The 20,256-nt window shown below is 40.9% G+C and overlaps 1 long non-coding RNA gene across 1 annotated transcript in view; it reads left to right on the top strand.

Moving 5' to 3' along the window:
- The first annotated feature begins 1,492 nt into the window (after positions 1-1,492).
- Positions 1,493-20,256, top strand: part of LOC122232751 — a 56,936-nt gene continuing 38,172 nt past the window's right edge. The window contains exon 1 of the long non-coding RNA XR_006210143.1: positions 1,493-1,637. This is a non-coding gene — a long non-coding RNA (uncharacterized LOC122232751). The remainder of the gene's footprint in view (positions 1,638-20,256) is intronic.

Raw genomic sequence — 20,256 nt, 5'->3', positions numbered from 1 at the left:
GTAGGGGCTGCTCATCTTCTAAGTTGTGCTGCTGAGATCACTTGCTCTTGGATGTCTTTCTGCCTCTGTCCCCCAGCCCTACTCTCAGATGCCCAAGTTAGAACCGTTCTTCTGCTTAGTGGTTTTCCCCATCAGTATCCAGGAATGAGCCTCCACACAGTGACCATCTTCATGCATCTGTCCGTGGCAAGGCGCTTCCTGTGATCTGTGGCTGACTTCTGGCTACTGTCACCCCCTCCAGCCAGCTTGGAGCTGCAGCCAGCATGAGGATCTCCCCCTTTGCCTGCCCACCTGCCTCCTTCACCGTGGCTCTCCCAGGGTCCATCTCCAGCCTGGCACCCCAGGGTGGCCCCAGTGAGCCCTTGTTTCTTTGGGGACAGCTTTATAGTATCTTGGGGACTTGATGGAAAAGCTTCAGTCTCCACCTATCACAGTCTGATTTCTATCCCAACACCACTGTGTTGGTTGTGGCCTAGGCCTTTGGTGGAACCAGAGCAGCACAGAGAAAGCCCAGCCCAGACCTAGGAGGGGCGTGAGTGTGCACCTGCCCTTCCTTCCACTCGTGGTGGTCTTGTGACAACCTGCTGTGCACCAAGTATGGTCTCTGGGTGGAGAACACACCCAGCAAGCTCCTGCCCTCAACCAGTAACTGGGTAGGGCCATTTCAGATGTGCCCATGGCCATGGGGTAAAGAGATGACAGTGTGATGCAGAGTGATAAAGCCATCTCTGAGGAGGTGACAGCTCAGCCAAGATCCAGGAAAGAAGTTCCATGTCATAGTCCAGAGATGGGAAGGAGCACGGTGACTGGGGGGGGGGCAAATGGAGCCCGGTGAGGTTGGGGCAAGATAGTGGACCAGGGCCTGCAGGCTGAGGTCAGAGGGGTCCAGGCCTGGGCAGGGCCATGAATCCCTGATCTCTGGAGAGGAGCTCCCAGACCAGCGTGCCAGCCAAGGCCACCTGCTCATCTACAGCTATTGTTCTGCTTTCCCAGGGGAAGTGCAGCAGGATCTCATTAATTGTGTGAGGGAAAGGCCTGAGTCAGCAGAAAGTAAAGTTTATCTTGAGCAGCTGCCGACTGACCCAGAGCCAGGGGTGATCTGGTGACCTTCCAAGGACAGTCTAAATTTAGGCTCCTGATTCCTAGGGACTGGGGTTTGGGAAGCTCCAAGTAGCCAATTTAATTGCACAGGAAGTGAAAAACAACCTTCCTTCTATCTTTTGGCTTTGAAACAGTTAAGGATGTTTTCCCTCAGTGCAGCAGATGTTTGTAGAGTGTCTGATCACAGAACACCTCCTGGTGCCCTTTCTTGGTGCTTCCAGAGGCAGCATGAATCCCCACATCATCCGGCCCTGCTCTGGGGGCCTACTAGGGGCACAGGGCCTGTGATGACATGCAGAGCACCCTGTGACAAACAGCTAGTGAATTCACAATTCAAACTAGTGAATTGGCCTCTCCTTGTCTTACTTTCCCCATTGATAACAAAGACCTCACAATGGAGGCTGCAAGTCTGGAGGGGAGGCTGTCACCAATCCTGAGTCCTCTGCTGCCATTCCTGATCACTCTATGGGTTCCTGAGATGTCCTCCCTGGCTCCCTTGACCTTTGCAGCTCATCTGACTTCAGTCCTCAGAACAGGTGCCACTGGTTATTTGCTCAAATTGGAGGACATTGTGGCTTTTACTTCCCCAGTGGGATGGGGAGTGAAGGGCAGGGAGCTCTGGTTGACAGAGACCCAGGGTCCTGTAGGCCCCTGATGACATCATAGATTGTACCAAATGGTGGTCTCTGCATAGGCCAGGGTGCCCTTGGGAGCATGGAAGAGGCTAGCTCGTGGCAGTAGTGCCTCCAGGGACCAGAAGTAGTCCTCCACCCCACTCCTACTCCTCACCCCTCATGCCTGCACTGCCTCCATGGCCTCTCCGTCCACCTTCTCTCCCTAAACCACTTCCTTCTCCGATTCTTTCCTTCTCTGCATGCTGCATTTTACAACAATTTTATATTCTTTCCACTTAAAATCATAAAGTGATTCTAGACCTGCCTTTTTTGTTTAGCATCATATAATAAGCATGTCTACACTTTGTTAAAAACACCCTCATGATTACTATTGTTTTTAACTGCCCGGAAGATGGCCTTGGGGGTTGGACAGAGACAGGATAGAATCTATCTCCACCATTCCCAGGAGCAGGATGTGACCAGGGAAATCTGTTCTGAGGTTTTGTAAAATGGGGATGATAAGGGACTTAACATCAAAGGGTTGTCAAGGGGCTGTCAAGGGGACAGTGTTCCCTAGCTCAAGGTGAATGCTGGATTAACATTAATGATGATGATTAATTATGCAATCATCCCTCAAGACATACTTTGATAAATGATGATTTTTCTGTTGTAAATAATACTGCTGCAAAAGTAGGTCTTGGTATTTTGAGTGATTTCCTAAGGAAAAATTCCTCCAAGAATTTTAGCTCACATCCAGGAGGTTGTATCACATAGACCTCTTATCTGAGTATGCATTTGCATTGCCTGTCACCAGCATTGGGTATCCACAGTTTAAAAGTTTACTTATTGGATGGCAGAAAATGGTATCTTTAACTTGCTTTGAATAGCAATGTGTTAAAATTTTGTTTTAATTTATATTGCTTATTTTTATTTCCTCTGGCGAATTTTTCTTTGGTGAATTGATGTTTTTCTCATTTTATATGTTAGAAACATTATGTGCTGTCATATATGTGGCACATACCTTTTGCCATTTGCTATGAAATCTGTTACTGATTTTTTTCAGGATGTTACAGAAATTTGAATTTTTGAGTATTTGAATCTATTTAGGTTTTCTCACTGTGCCTTCTTTTTTTTTTAAGTTTATGTATTTATTTTGAGGGACTGAGAGTGAGACTGAGCTGGGGAGGGACAGAGACAGACAGAGAAAGAGAGAGAGAGAGAATCTCTCCCACTACAAGTGTAGAGCCCAACATGGGACTCAAACCCACGAACGATGAGATCATGACCTGAGCTGAAATCAAGAGTTGGATGCTTAACTCACTGAACCACACAGGTGCCCCTACCTACCTTTATTTTTAACTGTTAAAAAGTCCTTCTATATGTAGAAGATACAAGTTAAATTATATTTTCTTATAGTTTTCTTCTGCTTCTACTCATGCCAAGGAGGGCTTCCCATTCTGACCAAGGTAGATGGGACTAAACTAAGATTAGAGTTTTGCTCAACAGCAAAATGGAGGGGATAGAAGAAAGAATAAGTAAATTTGAACAATAGGATTATTGCATCTAAGCAAGAAAGAGAATGTAGACTGGAAAAATTAAAAAAAGAAAGCCTTGGGGAAATGTATGATGAATGTATGATGATAACTAAAGATTTAACATCCATGCCATTGTAGTTCCAAAAGGGGAAGAGAAAGAGGGTAGGGATTTTAAAAAAAGAAAAAAAGTACTTAAAGAAATAATAGCTGAAAATTTCCTAAATGTAGCAAACAAAACAACACCAAAAATCCTACAGATTCAAGATGTTGCCCGAATTCCAAACAGGATAAACCCAAAAAAATCAACACCAAGACACATCATAATTAAATTTCTGAAAATTAAAGACAAAGAAAAATATTAAGAAGAATCAGAGAAAAAAGACACCCTCACCTGTAGGGCGAAAACAAATCAAATGATCAAAGATTTCTCATCAGAAACCATGGAGAACAGGATAAGTAATATATTTTTTTAAGTGCTGGAAGAAAAACAATGTCAACCCAGAATTTGATATCTGAATATATTCTTCAAGAATGCAAGGGAAATGAATATATTCTCAGATGCAGGAAAACTAAGAAATTTATCACCAGCAGATGTACCCTAAAAGAATGACTAAAGGGTGTTCTTTAAACAGAAAGAAAATGATAAGAGGAGGAATCTTGAAATATCAGGAAAGAAGAAAATGATAAGCAAAATCCTGATAAATATAATAGATTCCTTCTCTTCTTGAATTTTCTAAGTTATGTTTGATGCTTGAAGCAAAAATTATTGCACTGCCTCAAGTGGTTTTTGGTCTATGTAGAGGAGATATCTAGATATTTATACTATAATTAGGGGAGGATAAAAGGACATAAAGGGAGGTAGGTTTCTACACTTTATTCCAACTGATAAATATTGACACCAGTAGACTTTGATGAGTTATGTGTATAATAGTGTAATCCTGGATCAACCATTAAAAAGCTATACAAAGAGATACACGCAAAAACACTATAGGGGCGCCTAGGTGGCTCAGTTGGTTAAGTGTCCAACTCTTGATTTTGGCTCAGGTCATGATCTCATGAGTCATGAGGCTGAGCTCCGTGTCAGACTCTGCATTGGGTGTGGAGCCTGCTTAAGATTTTCTCTCTCCCTCTTCCTCTATCCCCTCTTCCCTGCTTGCTCTCTCTGTCTCTCTGTCTCTGTCTCTCTCTCAAAAAAAAAAACACTATAGATAATTCAAAATGGAATTCTAAAAGATATTTAAGTAAACCACAGGAAGGCAGGAAACAGAAACAGAAACAAAAAGAGAGAGTGCAAACAGAAACAAATATCAAGTGGCAGACTTAAGCTTTATCATATCAATAATTACGTTATTTTAAAAAATTTTTAATGTTTATTTTTGAGAGAGAGAGAGACAGAAACAGAGCACGAGCAGGGGAGGGGCGGAGAGAGAGGGAGACACAGAATCTGAAGCAGGCTCCAGGCTCTGAGCTGTCAACACAGAGCCTGACATGGGGCTTGAACCCACAAACCACAAGATCATGACCTGAGCTGCAGTCAGACACTTAACTGACTGAGCCACCCAGGCACCCTTCTAATTACATTGATTTAAATGTATGTGGTCTAAATACAATTAAACAACAGAGATTGGTAGAGCAGACAAAAATATATAACCTAAATATATGTTATTTAAAACTAACTCATTTCAAATACAATGTTATGTGTGGGTTGAAAGCAAAAGGATAAAAAAAGATTTACTAAGCAAACATCAATCCAATAAATGCAGAGTGGCTGTATTAATATCAGATAAAGTAGACTTCACTAAGAAAATTACCAGAAACAGAGGAAAATATTACCTAATTACAAAGGGTTGACGTGTCAAGAAGACATAACAATCACAAATGCATTTGCACCAAACAAAAGAGCTAGGAAATAATGTGAAACTGATAAAACTGAGTGGAAAAATAGACAAATTGATAATTATAGCTGAAGCTTCAGAACTCCTCTCTTAACAACTGATAGAACAAATGGACAGAAAATCAGAAAGAAGATAGAAGAACTCAACAGCACTATTAAACAACAGGATCTTATCAACATTTATATAATACTATCCAACAAAGCAGAATATACATTCTTTGCAAGTGCCCAGAGAACCTATGCCAGGACAGACCATATTCTGGGCCATTAAAGAAAAAAAAAGCAACAACCTTCCATCCAGCTATGGAAGTCCTAGATAGGTATGCCTGAGTGTTAGTTGGTTGGGCCTCCTGCTCTTGATTTCAGCTCCAGTCATGATCTCATGGTTCATGGGATTGAGCCCTGAATCACGCTCTGCACTGACAGCACAGAGCCAGCTTGGAATTCTCTCTCTTCCTCCCCTGCTCATGTTTGCTCATGCATGCACTCTCTCTCAAGATAAATAAACTTTTTAAAAAAAGGCCTAGGGGCGCCTGAATGGCTCAGTTGGTTAAGCATCTGACTCTTGGTTTTGGCCCAGGTCATGATCTCACGGTTGTGGGATCGAACCCCACATTGGGTTCTGCACTTATGGCTCTCTCCCCTTCTTTCTCTGCCTCTGCCCCGCTCTCAAATGTGCTCTCTCTCTCTCAAAATAAATAAACTTTTTAAAAAAGGCCTTAGAACTAATAAATGAATTCAGCAAAATACAAAGATTCAAGATCAAAGTACAAAAATCAATTTCCACTTCTATACACTGGTAATGAACACATGAAAACCAAAATTAAAAATACAACATCACTTACAATCCCTCAAAAACCAAAGTACATAGATGTAAATCTAACAAATGCAAACAAAAGTTGTATGCTGGAAACTGCAAAACACTGATGAAAAGAATCAAAGATCTAAATACATGGAGAAGCTTTGTGTGTTCACTGATTGGAAGACTCAATGTGACAAAGATGTTTATAATGCCAATTCCCTTCAAAATCCCAGCAAGATTCCTTATAGATACACACAAGATTATTCTAAAACTTGAAAATAAATTAAAATAGCTAAAACAATTCTGAAAAAATAAGAATAAAGTGGGAAGAATCTCTCTATTTTATTTTGAGACTTATGATATAGATGTTAATATATTGCTTATTAGGGGACAGAGACATTGTTCAATGGAACAGAACAGAGAACCCAGAAACAGCCTCACACAAGTATAGTTAACTGATTTTTGACAAGCATGCAAAGGCAATTCAATGGCCCAAAAGAATGGAAGCAGCGATTTGAACAGATATTTGTACACAAATATTCATAACAGCATTATTCATAACAGCCAAAATGTGGAAATTCTGAAACATGCTACAGCATGGCTGAGAACATTACATTAAGTGAACTAAGCCAGACACAAAGGGAAGAGTATTGTATGATTCCACTAACAGGAGGTACCTAGTATATACTGTCAGATTCATAGAGACAGAAAGCAGAATGGTGGTTGCCAGGGGCCAGGGGAGGAAGGAATGGGGAATTTTAATGGGGACAGAGTTTCAGTTTGGGAAGATGAAAAAGTTCTGGAGATGGACTGTGGTGATGGTTGCACAGCAATATGAATGTACTTCATGCCACTGAACTGTAAAAATTGTTAAAATGATGAGTTTTATGTGATTGTAAGTTTTACCACAATAAAATAAAAAGGAACTCAATGGAGGAAGGATAATCTTTTCAACAATATGCTAAAGCAATTAGATATCAACAGGGGGTGGGGAACCAACCTGAATCTAAACCTCACACCATAAAAAATAAAAATCTCAAAATGAATCCCGATTTAAATGTAAAATGTAAAACTAAAGAATTTTAGAAGCTAACTCAGGGGGAAAAAAGAAAGAAACTCGGGAGAAAATCTTTGGGACATAGACATGATACAAAAGCATGCTCATAAATGGAGAAAATGACCAATTAATTTTACCAAAATTAACTTTTTCTTTGTGAGACACTTTTTAAAAATTGTTTATTTATTTTGAGAGAGAGAGAGAGAGAACATGTGTGCACATATGGGAGGGGCAGAGGGAGACAAGGAGAGAGAGAATACCAAGCAGGCTCCATGCTGTCATGACCTGATCCGAAATCAAGAGTCAGACTCTTAACCCACTGAGCCACCCAGGCACCTGGAGATACTTTTAAAAAGATGAAAAGACAAGCTACACAGTGGGAGAAAATATTTGCATTCCACATATTCAACAAAGGTCTAATATCCACAATATGTCGAGAACTCCGAAAATTGATCATTAAAAAAAAAAAAAAAAAAAAAAAGCTATATAGGGGCACCTGGGTGGCTCAGTCAGTTGAACATTGGACTGGAATTCAGCTCAGGTCATGATCCCAGGGTCATGGGATAGAACCCCACCTTGGGCTGTGCGCTGAGTGTGGAGCCTGCTTAAAATTCTCTCTCTCTCTTTGCCACTCTCCCCCACTCGTACGTGCTCGATCTCTCTTGCTCTAAAATAAATTTTAAAAAAGACATCTGGGTGGTTTAGTCTTTAAGCATCTGACTTTGACTCAGGTCAGGATTTCACCATTAATGAGTTCAAGTCCCACATTGAGTGAGCTTGAGCCCCGAGTTCAGGTGAGCCCCACTTCTCTCTCTCTCTGTCTCTCACTCTCACTCTCTCTCTCTGCCCCTCATGGCATTCTTTCAACTCTCTCTCTCTGTCCCTTACTTACTTGTGCCTTGTCTCTCTCTCTCTCAAAATAAATAAATAAATAAATTTTAAAAAATGAAAATATTTAATTAACCCCCCCCCCAAGCAAACAAATTAGAAATGGGGCAGGGGTGCTTGGGTGGCCCAGTCAGTTAAGCCTCCAATTCTTGATTTCAGCTCAGGTCATGAGCTCACAGTTCATGGGATCAACCCCTGCATCAGTCTCTGTGTTAATGGTGCAGAGCCTGCTTTGGATTCTCTCTCTCCCTCTGTCTCTGCCCTTCCCCTACTCGTGCTCTCTCTCTCAAAATAAATAAATAAACATTAAAAAAAGAAGAAGAAATGGGGCAAAAGACACACAGAAATCTTTTGCCAAAAAGGATGGCAAGTGAACCAATGAAAAGATGTTCAAATCACTATTAGGGAAATTAAAATTAAATTTTTAACTATGACATGATCATTATATATCTAAGGATGAAATAAGATTACAATTATTAAAACAGCCAAAATAAAAAAATAATGACAACACCAAATGCTGGTGAGGATGCAGAGAATCTGAATCTCTCACACATTGCTGGTGGGAACATAAAATGGTATAGCCACCCTGGAAAACAGTTTCGCAGTTTCCTAAAAAACTAAACATGGACTATATGGTAGTGTATACCTTATAATCCAGCAATTGCACTTCTGGGCATTTATTTCAAAGAAAGAAAAACTTATGAGTGCACAAAAACCCGTACACAATTGTTAATAGCATCTTTATTTGTTACAGCCCCAAACTGGAAACAATGCAAAAGTCCCTTAATAGGTTAGTGGCTAAAAAAACTATGGCACAACCATAGTGTGGAATAGTACTCAGCAATAAGAGACCAACAAACCCTTGATACACACAATAACTTTGATCTCAAGGGTATTAAATGAAAAAAAGCCAACTGCGATTTGCTATATACTCTGATTCCATTTCTATAAAATGACAAAATTAGAGAGATGGAAACAGTTTAGTGTTTCCTAGGGGTTAGGGATTATGGCAGAGGGAGAGGGTGGATATGGATATGAAGGCATAGTAGAAAGCAGATCTTTGTGGTGATGGAGTAGTCTATATATACAGGTTTGTTTTTTTTTTTTTGAGAGAGAGAGAGAGAGAGAGCAAGCATGAAGGAGTGAAGGGCAGAGAGAAAGGGAGAAAGAAAATCCTATGAGGTACAGAGAGAGAGGAAGAGAGAGAGGGAGAGAGTGCAGAGCCCAGAGTAGGGCTGGAACTCATGAATGATGAGATCATGACTTGTGCTGAAGTTAGATTCTTAACCAGCTGAGCTACCCAGGCACCCCTGCAGTAGTCTATATCTTGATTTCAGCCGTGGTTACATGAATCTACACATTTGATAAATTACATGTATAGAATTACATATACACATTGGGTGTACATAGTGATACAGAATTACACACACACATTGTACCACTGTCAAATTCCTGATTTTGATACTGCACTATAATTATGTAATATGTAATCACTGGGGATAACTGAGTGAAGGGTACACAGGACCTTTCTATTATATTATATTTGTAACTTCCTAGGAATCTATAATTACTTCAAAATAAAATATTTTTAAAAGAAAAATAAAGACTTTTTCAAGCATAGAAGAGATGACAGAATTCATCACTAACAGACCAGCACTACAAATATATTAAAGGAAGTCCTTTAGGCACAGGGTAAATGATACCAGATGGGAATATGAAAGTACACAGAGGAATAAAAACACCAGAAATGGTAAATATGGGAGTCAATTTGGCAAATTTTAAATTATTTTAAAGCCTCTTTTAAAATACTTTATTGCTGGGGTGCCTGGGTGGCTCAGTGGCTAAATGTCAGACTTTGGCTCAGGTTATGACCTTAAGGTTCGTGAGTTCAAGCCCACATCGGGCTTTGTGCTGACAGTGCAATATTTACACAAAGGCTGAACATATATTATTATTATTATTATTATTATCATTATTATTGAAGTACAAGTGACATACAATGTTACTAGTTTCACGGGTACTGTATAGTAATTTGATAAGTTTATATGTTACACTATGCTCACCACAAGTGTAGCTACCCTCTGTCACCATACAGGCTGAGTATATTAGTGTAAAGTCTATATAGCATATGTGAAATCATATGATACGGTGTGAATGTAGACTGTGCTAAGTCAAAAAAATCAATACTACAAATAATAAATCAACCACTAAAAAACCAAAATGGACCAAAGAAATGTAGTTAACAAGCAAACAAAGGAGATAAAATGGAATCTTAAAAGATACTTAACCCAAAAAAAAACAAAAAAAAATTTAGGAAAAGGGGAACAAACAAGAGATGGGATGAATAAAAAAAACAAATAGCAAGCTGGTATATTTAAACTCAACCATCTTAATAATCACATTAAATATTAATGGTCTAAACATCCCAATTAAAAGACAGAGATTGTTCAATTGGATTTAAAAAACAGATCCAACTATATGTTGTTTACAAGAAACTCATTCTAAATATTAAAATACATGGGGCACCTTGGTGGCTCAGTCAGTTGGGCATCTGACTTCAGCTCAGGTCATGATCTCAAGGTTTGTGAGTTTGAGCACAGCGTCAGGCTCTGTGCTGACAGCTCAGAGCCTAGAGCCTGCTTCAGATTCTGTGTCTCCCTTTCTTTCTGCCTCCCCCACCTCAATTATTTATTTTTGAGATAAAAAAAATTTTTAATAGAAAATACAAATAGGTCAAAGTAAAAAGATGCTTGTGGTCTGGACAAGATGGCATAGATTTTACTCCTCTCCACCAAGTACAATGTTAAATTCTGGAAATAATTCAAGAGACAGCCAAAGGAGACCTCTGAAAGGTAGTAAGAGGAAAGTGGTTTGGGGATCCAGAACTGAAAAAGCAGCATAATGTCAGGAATGGTATGTCCCCCACCCACCAGAAGTAGATGACACACATCTGGTGTCTCCCAACCCCCAACATAGCAACAGAAGACAGCCAAAGTGAGCTCATTCCCTGGAGCTAGTGGGAGGTCCTCTGACAACACCTGGCACATTCACAACACCATCAGAGGAGATTAGTCAGGAGTTCTGCTAACTGGAAGAGGCCAAGGGGAGAGCTCTCTCTGTGGAAAGATAGCAGGCCACTGGGGGTCACTGGCAAGGAGGACTTTGCCATAACAAGCAGCCTGGCCCAGGAAGCATCTTTGAGGACAGGAATATGTCTTATAGTAGTAAAGTAGAGAAAATCTCTGATTTTGAATAATTTTATTTAAGGCAACATCAAGCCAAAGAAAAATTCTTATCCCATTGGCCAGACTTGAGAGAATTTAGGGTGAAGGTTGCCTGGGCCCTGAGGAGGGGTTGTGGGACCCAGAGTTGGAGTCACCCACACCATATGGGAATGAACAGGAATAGAGGCAAGGAGGAGCACAGGTGAACAAGGGTGGTGAGCTGATCTTATTTTCTTTAAATTTTCTTTTATTAACTTTCCTAGTGTCTGTGGGTACTATGTTTATTGTGAAGCAATGCATACCAACAAGAGGCAAGAAAACATAGTGGCTAGAGCCCAGGTTGTGTGGCTGGGCTATCTGTACCTAAATCCTCCCACCAGGTGCCCAGATGCTAGGTGGGTAGACCAGTTCACTCAGCTACCAGGTGGAAAGGTAAGGACAGCTTCTTCTTGGGACATGGTGAGGATTAAACCAGCTCACGGATTAGAGTGTTTAGAGCAGTAATGGCCCATAAGAAGGGCCACAGATAATATTTTTACCAAATTTTAGGATTATACTTTTTATATATACATAAAATTCATTCCTGGATTCTTTATATTTTTGTTATTTCATTATTTTTTAAGTTTATTTATTTTAAGAGAGAGAGAGAGAGAGATCAGGGGAGGGGCAGAGAGAGAGAGAGAGAGAGAGAGAGAATCCCAAGCAGGCGCTACACTGCCAATGAAGAGCCCCATGTGGGGCTTGAATTTACAAACCATGAGATCATGACCTGAGCCAAAATCCAGAGTCAGACGCTTAACCAACTGAGCTACCCAGGTGACCCTTTTGCTGCTATTTTAGATTGTATATTTTTAAAGTTGTATTTTTGGGGTAGCTGGGTGGCTCAGTCGGTTGAAGGTCCCACTCGTGATTTTGGCTCAGGTCATGATCCCAGGGTCATGGAATCGAGCCTCATGTCAGGCTCAGCACTGAGCATGAACCCTGCTTAGGATTCCTTCTCTCCCTCCCTCTGCCTCTCTCTCCCGCTTGCATGCTCTCTCTATAAAATATAAAATAAAATAAAATAAAATAAAATAAAATAAAATAAATATAAAACTGTATTTTCTAAGAGATTTTTGCCAATTTTTAGAAACGCAAATGAATTTTACTTTGAATCCAGCAAACTTATTTAGTCCTGATAATTTCTCTATAGATGCCTTTGGGTTTTCCTTATAGTCATATCATCTGCAAATAATGAGAGTTTTGTGTTTTTCTTTCTAACTCCATTACCTTTTATTTCCTTTTCTTATTTTACTGCACCAGTTAGGATGTCCAGTAGATCATCATAGAGAAGTCTTCATTATGGACATCAAGTCAGGCTTCTAGTCTTGTAGGGAATGCTCTCATTGCTATGTTGTCTGCTGTAGTTTCTTGGAAGGTGCCCCTTATTAGCTTCTATTATTATTTTCATTCTTTTTATAACTTTTTATTTTGAATGTATTTAATTTCATTGGACAGTTTTGCATCTATTGACATATTACTGTGGTTTTTCTCTTTTATTCTGTTAACAGGGTTGATTTACATTAGGCAATTTTATACCAACCTTTTTTTTTTTTTAATGTTTATTTTTGAGAGAGATAGAGAGACAGAGTACGAGCAGGGGAAGGGCAGAGAGAGGGAGGCCCAGAATCCAAAGCAGGCTCCAGGCTCTGAGCTGTCAGCACAGAGCCCAGTGCAGGGCTCTAACTCACGGACCACAAGATCATGACCTGAGCTTAATTGTAAGACAATCAGGTTTTTTATTTCTTTTGGATTCCATTCTGGAAAATGGTGTTTTCCAAGAAATTATTCAGTTTGTCTGTTTTCAAATGTGTTGTCATACAGTTGACAAATAGCCCCTTATTATTTCTGTTTACTTGTTGGAGCATGTATGGTTGTCTCCTTTTCTTTCCTATTGGTATTATTATTATTATTATTATTAACATTAACTAGTGCCTTCTCTTTTTCTTGTTAATATTACCAGAAACTTAGCTTTATATTTGTATTTCCAACAAATCAACTTTGGACTTTGCTGCCTTAAATTGTATTTCATCTGACATAGCTCACAAGTTCACTCTTGGTTAGTCTTTGCATGGTGTATCTTTCTCTCTCTTGACCTTCAATATTGTATTTCTTTATGCTTCAGGAGGGTCTCCTGTAATTGCAGAAAGCTGGATTGCTTTTCATATAATGTGGCAATTTTTCTCTGTATCTGGAACATTTGGTCCCTTTACATTTTTTGTGATTACAGGTATGTTTGGATTTATTTGTAACAGCTTATGTGCAGATCCCCCTCTCTACTCCTCCTTTCTGTCTTTTTTTGGATTAATTGTTTTTGTCTTTTTCATATTTTTGCCTTTACTTGTTTGCAAATGATACCTTATTTGCCTATTTCAGCAGTCACCTTCTGAAGTGAATAAATTTAAAATTAATATCTTTGCTATCGTTGCTCTCCTCCTACCAAGACCAAAACCTTAGAATGTTTTAATCCTGTTATCTGCCACCGGCTCTCATGCTATTGTCCTCACTGCCCTGTGATTGTTTCATACACTCAGGACTGGTGTGCAGGGTCCACCCGGAGGGCTGGGAGAGGATCCCCCACCTCCTCAGACGGTAGCCACACCCAGCTCACCAGACGGAGAGCCAGAGCAGGAAGCAGCTGTAAACACAGGCTGGGTACCCACACTGTTCCCAGGAGCTGACCCTCAGATCCTATCTTGTTATTCCCTTTGCCTTTGTCAAGCTCTCGGGACTTGGCACCCAAGCCAGCGTTTTGCCCAAACAAGGAGTGAGTCAGAGCTGGACATCCAGGGCCAGGCTGACCATGCCAAGGACATGGGGACATTCTCCCAGCCTGCTGCCTTCCCAGGATTGGGAGGATGTGGTGCCTCCCAGCCTGCCACTACCCTGCATGCCCAGGGAGTCTGGCAGGGTCTGGAGTATGCACATTAACCCCTCAGTTGCCCTTGTTTGCCCCCTGCAGACCCCCTTCTCTTCATACTCTCACCAAAGAGGCAGAGCTGGGGATTCCCTGTGTTGTGATTGGCCTTAGCTGGGCTTGACCCCTGCAGCATATGCTGGTCAAGTGAACATCCAGAAGGACACTGTCCCAGACCGCATAAACTGAGTGACAGTGGGTGGAGAAGTGCTGGGCAGAGGAGACGCGGTCACCTACTTGGGAGTTTGAGAGGTTGTAGAGAAGAGCTGCCCTTTACATGGGTTTACTTTTTAGGGTTTACTAGGGTGAAGATGGGAACTGGCCTCCTGGGCAAGGGGAGACCCTGGGACAGAGAAGTAACAAGCACAGTTGGGGTGGGCTAGGGGAAATAGCAGTAGAACAGTGGAAGAACCAGCATGGCTGGACTTGGCCTGGGTGGTGCCTGGAAGAGAACTCAAGGAGACAAAGCCAAGGGCCTATGGTTCCAGAAGTTGCCATTCCAAAATAGTCACATGGTCACATCTAGCTGCTGGGAAAGGTGAGACGTTGTCTTTCAGCTGAGTAGACATAAACTCAGTAGGCCTCCTATTCCCAGGGGGCAGCGATCATCCCCTTGAATGCTGGGCTCTGAGGGCTCACAAGCTCAGAGCCTGAGAGGCTGGGGTGAATCAGAGACCCTGGGTTGAGGATGGGGTTCAAGACAGCAGAGAGAACCCACCCACGTGTTCCTCTCCCTCCCATTATAGTGTGTCCCATTATGTACAACAATCACGATACTGAGAGCTAATAAACAAACTCATGGCAACATGCAAAATCATTTAAAATTGCATCAGCAGACCAGAAATTTTGAGGAACTTGGAAGAGTTTTTGGAAGACAGGAAGGAGATGGGATCAGATGGAGGGATAAACTGCAATGGAAGTAAATGCCAACCCTGTGTGCAGACAGGAGCCACGAGCCAGGAAAGAGGGTTGCAGCATCCAGGTGTATCCCTGGGAGCCAGTTTGTCCTGGGAGTGCCCCTCTGGGTGGGCTGTGGCTGGGAAGGATGCAGACATGCACCTCTGTAAGTGTCAGCCAGCCCCCAGGGCAGCTGGGGTGAGAAAGGCAGGCCCTGCCAGGAAAGAAACCAAGCGGTTTCAGTTAAATGTATCCTAGCACCCCTAGAGTGTCAGGGAGGAGATAAAGAAATAGATCCTCTCGCACACTTGATGGGAGTGTGAGTTGGTACAACCACCTCAGCAAATAGTTTGCTATTATCTCAAAAAGTTAAGTGAGCATCTATCCCACGAGCCAGAGAAACAAGTGCCCATGTGCAGGAATATCCATAGCAGCACTGTTTTTATTAGCCCCAAGCTAGAGTGCCCCCAAATGTCCATCCACAGGAGATGGGATAAATTTTGTGACATATCCACATGGGAGAATAGTGTACAGCCTCGGAAACTTAGCAACACACAACTTGTGGGAATTTTACAGATTCAATGTTGGGTAAGAGATACAAGACCCCAAACAGTAAGTTGCATGTTCTGTGGCAGACTATATTTTCCAAAGATGCATAAATGCAGGGTATCTGAAGATATCGTTTATCACATATTCTCTCCTTTTTGAAATGTAACTTAATTTTTTAAAAATTGTGGTAAAGGGGTGCCTGGGTGGCTCAGTTGGTTGAGCGTCCGACTGGGCTCAGGTCATGATCTCACAGCTCATGAGTTCGAGCCCCGTTTTGGGCTCTGTGCTGACAGCTCGGAGCCTGGAGCTTGCTTCGGATTCTCTGTGTCCCTCTCTCTCTGCCCCCTAACCCACTCGCATTCTGTCTCTGTCTCTCTCAAAAATAAGTAAACATTAAAAAAAATTTCTTTAATTGTAAAATCCACATATAACATACCATCTTAAATTTTGGGGTGTGCATTTCAGCAAAGTTAAGTACATTCACATTGTGCAACCATCACCACCACCCATCTCCAGAACATTTTCATCCTCTCAAACTGAAACTCTGTACCTATTAAACAATAACTCCCCATTCCTTCCTCCCCCCGTTCCCTGGCAACCACCATTCTGCTTTCTGTCTCTATGAATTTGATTCAAGGTCCCTCATGTACATAGAATCAGACAGTATTTGGCCTTTTGTGACTGGCTTAGTTCACTGATCATAATGCCCTCAAGGTTCATCCACGTTGTAGCACAGATCAGAATTTCCTTCCTTTTTAAGGCTGAATGATATTCCAGCATATAGATGGACCATATTATGTTCATCCATTCATCCATCAATGGACACTTGGGCTGCCTCCATCTTTAGGCTATTGCAATATGCCAGCATGCACATGTGTGTACACACACATGCTCTTCTCACAGGATGTTGACTTACCACCCCCAGCCCCTGCCATTGAAAGGTGGGGGGTGGGGTCTATGTTTCTTCCCCTAGGATCTGGGAAGGCCAAAACAGGAATGATGCTGTGTGACTTCCAGGCTAGGTCTTAAAGGGTGATACAGCTTCCTCCCAGTCTCCCTCAGCAGCTCCTTCTTGGAACCCAGGTGCTGTGTAGTGAGCAAGCTCAGACCAGATATAGAGGCCATGTGTGGATGGTCCAGCCAACAACTAGTATTAACTACCAGGGATAGAGGGAGGGCATTCCAAAGGTGCCCCTCACCCCCATGACCATTTACAAGGCCTTGAGCAGGAATCACCCACCTTGAGCTCAATCAACTCTAGCTCTTGACAGAGAATAACAGAATTATCCCTGTTTCAGGCCCCTGAGGTTTGGGATATTTGCTCCACAGGGATAGATAACCAGATTTTATTTCTGTAAAGTTTAAAAGCAGGCAAAATTAAACCATATTGTTTAGGAATGTGTATACACATGGTGAAACTATAAGGAACAAAGAAATGATTACCATGAAAGTGAGGATAGGCTTTATTACCTCTGGGAAAAGGTGAGTGGAAGGACATTGGAGACCCTGAGGAGATACCTGGGGAGTGACTACATGAATGTTTGCTTTATAATAATTTGTGAAGCTCTTTATGTTGAATGTTATCTTTCAGAATAAAAAAGCATGTTTTCTTAAAGAAAGGCAAGGAGCGCCTGAGTGGCTCAGTTGGTTAAGCGTCCGATTTGGGCTCAGGTCATGATCTCACGGTTCCTGAGTTTGAGCCGCTCATCAGACTCTGCACTGACAGTGTGGAGCCTGCTTGGGATTCTCTATCTCCCTCTTTGTCCCTCCCCTGCTCACACTTTGTCTGTCTGTCTCTCTCTCTCAAAAATAAATAAACATTCAGAATAAAAGGACAAAATAAAGTAAGATTCTCTGGGCTTGGATGATGTGGGGCAGAGCAGCCCCCACCACTCATCCTATAGAGCAGCCTGGCCCTGCCCAGGACCCCGCAACCCACAGGCACCCTCCCGTACAAGGTCCAAGCTGCTGGGAGTGGTAGGCCAGCATGACCATGAGAGAAACCCATGCCAGCCACCGCAATGACTGTAGAGCCAATCTGGAAGTCTCAGATGGAAGCCTGATAATGAGAGAACAAAGGCAAACTCTAGAAAGCTTGGCAACATGAAATACTAGTAAAGCCCTGGCAGCCACTAATCTACTTTCTGTCTCATGAATTTCCTTGTCCTGGATATAAGTGGTATCATATAAACTGTGGTCTTTTGTGTCTGGCTTCTTTCACTTAGCATCGTTTTCCAGGTTCATCCACATTGTAGCCTGTGTCACTACTTTATTTTTTTTTTATGGCTGAAAAATATTCCACCCAATGGATATACAGTAGTTCTCTCTTATCCATGGGGGATATGTTCCAAGATCCCCTGTGGATGTCTGAAACTGTGGAAAATACCAAACCCTATAAATACTGTTTTTTCCTGTACATACATACCTATGATAGAGTTTAATTTATAAATTAGATGCAGTAAAAGATTAACAATGGTAACTAGTAATTAAATACAACAATTATAACAATATACTATAATAAAAGTTATGTGAATGTAGTCTCTCTCCAAATATCTTATTGTACTGTGCTCACCTTTTTTCTTCTTGTGATGATGTAAGCTAATAAAATGCCTATGTGACAAGATGAAGTGAAGTGAATGATGTAGGCATTGTGATGTAGCATTAGGCTACTACTGCTCTTCTGACACTACTGTTTCCAGACTGAAAGTGACTGTGGTAACTGAAACCGTAGAAAGCAAAACCACAGATAATGGGGGACTACTGTACCACGTTTTGTTATCCATTCATCAGTTGATGGACATTTGGCTTATTTACACTTTTTTGGCTATTATGAATATAGCTGCTATGAACATTTGTGTACAAGTTTTTGGTGGACATATATTTTCATTTCTCTCAAATAACTAGATGAGAAATTGCTGGGTCATATGGTAATTCTATGTTTAACTTTTTGTGGACCTGCTAAACTTTTCCATAGTGGCTGCACCATTTTGCATTCCCACTAGCTATGTATAAAGGTTCCAATTTCTCCACATCCTCATCAACACTTGCTATAGTCATTACTTTTTTATTTTACCCAGTCAAATGGGTGTGAAGTGGTGTCTTGTGGCTTTGATTTGCATTTCCCTGATGATCAGTGATGTTCAGAATCTTTACATGTGTTTATTGGCCATTTGTATATCTTCTTCGGAGAACTGTCAATTCAAGTTCCTTGCCCATTTTAATTGAGTCATCATTTTGTTGTTGCTGTTGTTGTTTTTGTTTTTGTTTTTGTTTTTTGCTGAGTTGGAAGAGTACTTTTTATATTCTGTATACAAATATTTTTCCCATTCTGAGTTGTTTTTTCACTTTTTTTGATAATGCCCTTTGGTGCACAGAAGTTTTTAATTTTGGTGAAGAGCAATTTATCTATTTTTTTTCTTTGATTGCTTTATGTTTTTTGATGTCATGTCTAAGGAGCTGCTGTCTAATCAAAGGTCATGCAGATTTTCACCTATGTTTTCTTCCAAGAGTTTTATTATTTAGCTCTTACATTTAGGTATGTAGTCCATTTTGAGTTAATTTTCATATATGATATGAGGTAGGGGTCCAAGATCATCCTTCACTATATGGCTATCCAGTTGTTCCAGCACTGTTTGTTGAAAAGATTCCTTTTTTCCCCATTAAAAGCCTTGTCAAAAATCAATTGACCAGAAATGTATGGATTTATTTTTATACTTTCAATTCTATTCCACTGGTCTATATGTCTAAATGCCAGTACCACACAGTCTTGATTACTATAGTTTTGTATTAAGTTTTGGAATCAGAAATTATGAGTCTTCTAACATTGTTCAAGACTGTTTTGGCTCTTTTGTATCCCTTATAATTCCAAATGAACTTTAGAATCAGACTTTTTAAATTGTTTTTAAGATTGAGTTTGGATAGTAGTGCACTGAATCTGAAGATCAATTTGGTGAGTACTGCCATTTGGTAGAATTCACTACTAGAATAATTTGGCCCTGGGATTTTTATTTGTTAGACATTTTTTTATTACTAACTAAAATTCATCAAATTTGGGAAGAGTTCAGCCTTGATTTTTTTCACTGAAGTATAGTGAACATGCAATGTTACATTAGTGTCAGGTGTACAATATAGCGTTTGAACTATATGCTGTGCTCACCACAAGTGGCTACCATCTGCACCAAACAATACTATTACGGTACCATTGACTGTATTTCCTATGCTATACCTTTCATTCTTGTGACTTATTCATTCCATCAGCTATTCTTCTGGAATAGGTTTTTCCAAGGTTGCTGCAAGCCTTTGGTTAGTCTTCAGAATTCCAAAAAAGTTGATCCTGAAATTTTCTGCCCATGTTATCATTGTTTTATGGCATGGTGGAATGTGGAGTTCCCCACTTCTCCACTTTTGCTGATATCGCTCCTTAGTTGGGTTTCTGATAGAGTAGACAAAAGCATCCCAACTGATAAGAGATGTATTTAGTTATAGAGGTAGGCATTAGGTTGATGGTTCTCAAACTGTAACGTACATAAGAATTAACTAGAGGTGATGATTATAAATGGGTCTTCCTAGGTCCCATCACACATTCAGATAATTTTGTCCCAGACCTGGGAGTCTGCATTTTAGGCAGGCACTCAGTGGGCCCTTGAGAAGCACTGGATTCAAAGAATGAAAAGTAATAACAAATAAGTTGGAAGGTAAAGGATCATGTAAGTGTGCTCATTTCATATTTTTCATAGACC

Source organism: Panthera tigris, chromosome D3, assembly GCF_018350195.1.
Source record: "Panthera tigris isolate Pti1 chromosome D3, P.tigris_Pti1_mat1.1, whole genome shotgun sequence".
In the NCBI taxonomy this organism is placed as follows: Eukaryota; Metazoa; Chordata; class Mammalia; order Carnivora; family Felidae; genus Panthera; species Panthera tigris.
Note: the sequence above shows the minus strand (reverse complement) of the source record. Positions and strands in the feature narration are given on the sequence as shown.